The sequence below is a fragment of the Myotis davidii genome, unplaced genomic scaffold (assembly GCF_000327345.1).
Source record: "Myotis davidii unplaced genomic scaffold, ASM32734v1 scaffold1226, whole genome shotgun sequence".
Lineage (NCBI taxonomy): Eukaryota > Metazoa > Chordata > Mammalia > Chiroptera > Vespertilionidae > Myotis > Myotis davidii.
Window position 1 is genome coordinate 114081 of NW_006297390.1, and position 3879 is coordinate 117959.

Here is a 3879-nt window from a genome sequence, read left to right on the forward strand (position 1 = left end):
ATATATAATCAACTTAACCATATATATATATATATATAAAATCTACACTAATAAATAAGAAACATGCAAATTGGTGTCACTCCACTACGCCCACCAGGCAATCAGGATGACTATGCAAATTAACCCAACAAAGATGGCGGTTAATTTGCATATGCAGGTGCGGAGCCAAGACTGAAGATGACTGAAGACTGAAGAGGCTTGGCTTCTCCACCGCAGCTGGAGTGGAGAAGCTAAGCCTCGCTGCTGTGGCCAAACCAAAGGCCTGGGTCTTGGGTGCCAGAGGAAAACCGGTGCCGGCAGCCAGGGTAGGAAGGCCTATTGAGTGAATCTCCATGCACCGGGCCTCTAGTTATTCCATAAGGCAATAAATGCCATTATTGTTTAAGCCACTCTAGGTTGTATTTGTCTCTTGGATCCAGAAGCACCCTGTTAGAGCATCTCGCTCAGGAGCACCCTTGCTCTTTTGTACTTTCCTGTAATAGCAAATGGAAAGGGAACCCTTAGTCCTAACTGCTGCCAGGTCTGTGTTTTACTCACTCAATTTTCTTTCATTCCTGAGGAGGACAGGGATGATGCCTGTCTTATTCATTACAATGTATATTCCCAGTGCTTAGCCTGCTAGGTGGTTGTACAGTAGGTCCTCGGAATTTTTTGAATGTCTGAAGATTTTGAGATATTTGGTCGTCTCCTGCTTTGTCAGCATAGGTTTATGATTCAAAGACTATATTTTTTACCCAAAAGAGCTGAGAGCAGGTGCTCAAACAAAAACTTGTACCTGAATGTTTATAGCAGCACTACTCACAATAGCCAAGTTGGGAACAACCCAAGTTTACATCAACTGATGAGTGCATAAACAAAATGTGGGCCCTAGCCGGTTTGGCTCAGTGGATAGAGCGTCAACCTGAGGACTGAAGGGTCCTAGGTTTGATTCTGGTCAAGGGCATGTGCCTTGGTTGCGGGCATATCCCCAGTGGGGGTGTGCAGGAGGCAGCTGATCGATGTTTCTACCTCTCTATCCCTCTCCCTTCCTCTCTGTAAAAAATCAATAAAATATATTTAAAACAACAACAACAACAACAAAAATGTGGCACAATGGGTTAATATTTGGCTCTAAGAAGGAATGAAGTATTGATACCTGCTGTAACATGAATGAATCTTAAAACCATCATGCTAAGTGAATGAAGCCAGACACAGATATTGTATGATGTTATTCATATGAAATGTCCAAATCCATAGAGACAGAAAAAAGATGAGTGGTTGCCAGGGGTTCTGGGGAAAGGGGGTGAGGAGTCACTGCTTAATGGGCATGAAGTTGCCTTTTGGGGTGATGAAAATTTTCAGCAATTATATAGTGTGACAGTTGCACAAATGTGAATGTACAAAGCACCACTGAATTGTACACTTTTAAAGTGGTTAAAATAATAAACTTTATGTATATTTTACCACATTTTTAAAAAGCATATATTTTGGAGTTAGACCATGATTTGAATCCTGGCTTGGCCACTACCTTTGTGACCTTGGCCATTTTCGTTTCTGTGCCTCCATTTTCTGTAAAATGAAGACAATAATGCTACCAACTCTAGAGGGTTATTGTGAGGTGTAGGTCAGATAACACATACAAAGTGTTCAGCACCATGCCCGGCACAGAGTGTAAATTCTCAGTCACAGTCATTATCAACATGGCTACCATCATCATAATTTTGAATCAGGCCTAAGACTAGGTAGAGTCCTAACAACACTCATCATTACGAGGTGAATGAAATTTTCAAAGATTCTTCATATGACAGGATCACCAGATGCACTAGGAACCATGCTTGGAGATGCACCGCTTCAAGCCGAAGTTGTCACTGGCATGTTTAAGCTGCCCATCGCCAAGCCACACCATCAAGGAACCATTGCCACTTGAGAGACGGGCCTGTCATACTCCTAGCGAACATCTGGAGACATCCCACTCCCCCATTCTCCTCCTATCCTTTCCAACATAGCCAACCACGGCAAGTCCTTAAGGCATGCCCTGTGAGTACTCCATTCTAATTTCCAAATCGTGTTTTAAGCAGTTACCAGCCAACCAATCCTGGTTGCTTCAGGATTAAGAATACCTTTACAACCACTGAAATAGAGATGGCGGCCTCTAGCTGGTATTAGCTCCTATGGGGCTGAGAAGTAATGTGGAACTTGCTGATGGTAACTGTTTAAGCAGCCTCACATTTTCCCCTGACCATTTTTCTGGGAGATTGCATCCATGAATCCATTCCTAAAATACAACTTCACAACATTAGCATGAGTTACTGGTAACATTATGTTGAATGTGGTCAGTTCAATGGACTGAACTTGCTAATAATCCAAGATATAAACACTATCTCTAGTAATTATAATACCAACCAGAAAAAAAGAAACCGATGAAAACCATACACACACACACACACACACACACACACACACACACACTCATATAGCTTAGATAATAAGGCATACAAAAAAAATCTGAGGTGTGGATGCTGAATCATACCACCTTCCCTTCCATAGCCATTGTTTATTGGCACCAGGGGAAATGCAGTGAAGTTTAACTGCATATAAAATGTAAGTTATATTAAGTTACTTAACATATGACTTCCATTAGGAATAATAAAACACACTAACATCTTCCATATTGACTTAAATACACAGAGAGATCAGTTCAGAGTTTAAAAAACTGTAGCTTTATTACTTTTAATTACATGCCAGGAGCAACACGTGGATGAGGGCCAAGGCCGAGGGGCCCCTCAGGCGGGAAAAGGTGTGAGTTTCTGTGAATCACCGAAGAGCTGCATTCCATTTACTCGGTTTTGCAAGTAGATGACTGCTCTCTTTGCTTACCATTTCTCTCTCTAAAATTAAGGTGATTATAATCAGTCCTGCACTCCTCATATTTTGATGGGAAGATAAAACCAAAACAGTAAAATTTAAAAGGTAAAAAAATTTACATTTCTTACAATTGTTTCTACTTGATAATAGATGCAGGAACAAAAATATTTTTCTTAACTCTAAGAGGGTTTCATCTGTCCTTTATGCCTGCTAAGCTGATTGTGATAAGATCAATTAAATTATAGTTTCTGGTTTAGTCGTTTCAAGGTTGATAGGTGAATTCGAATTCAGTTTCTCACAGCAAATGAATAAAGCAAGTGCACAGTCTCAAAGTTAGGAGTTGTAGAACCTGCACCATTAACAATCAAGATGCTGTAAGGACTTGTAGCAAGCCCGCATCCATCCATGTGACCAGACAGAAGTTGCTGAAACCTGGAGAGGACCTATGCCCAACCTACTAATGTTTGCGCTCCTGGTGTCACTGAGGTTCTCCCAGCCTTCTTTCCGGTGACGAGATGTTGCAGCACCACCGAGCTTGGCATCCTCAGAGCCCTATGCCCAAAGCCCAGTTATTTTATTCCCTCAAAGTTCCTAATATGAAAATTTTTATATAAGTTATAACTTTCATCGAGGCTGAATTAAATAATTTTGAATTTAGAACTTTTTGGTCCCACATTTCTTCTGGATTCTTCCAGTTGTGAGCGACAGAAAACCCACCTGGAATAAGTAAAACAAAGGACTTGGTTGGCCCACAAAAAAAAGGCCAAGAATGAATCAGGCATAGCTTGATTGGGGCAAACCATGTCAGGGCCTGATCTCTCTCTCTCTCTCTCTCTCTCTCTCTCCCTCTCTCCTTTATTTTCTCCTTCTCCCTCTCCCTCTCCCTCTTCCTCTCCCTCTCCCTCTCCCTCTTTCTCTGAAATCAAGAAAAAGAAAAAGCATGTCCTCAATTTTCTTCTGTACTGGCTTCCCTTTTACTAGTTTCTCTTCATAGATGGTCCCAGCAATGCCGTGTTTAAGACTTATAGTTGTCAG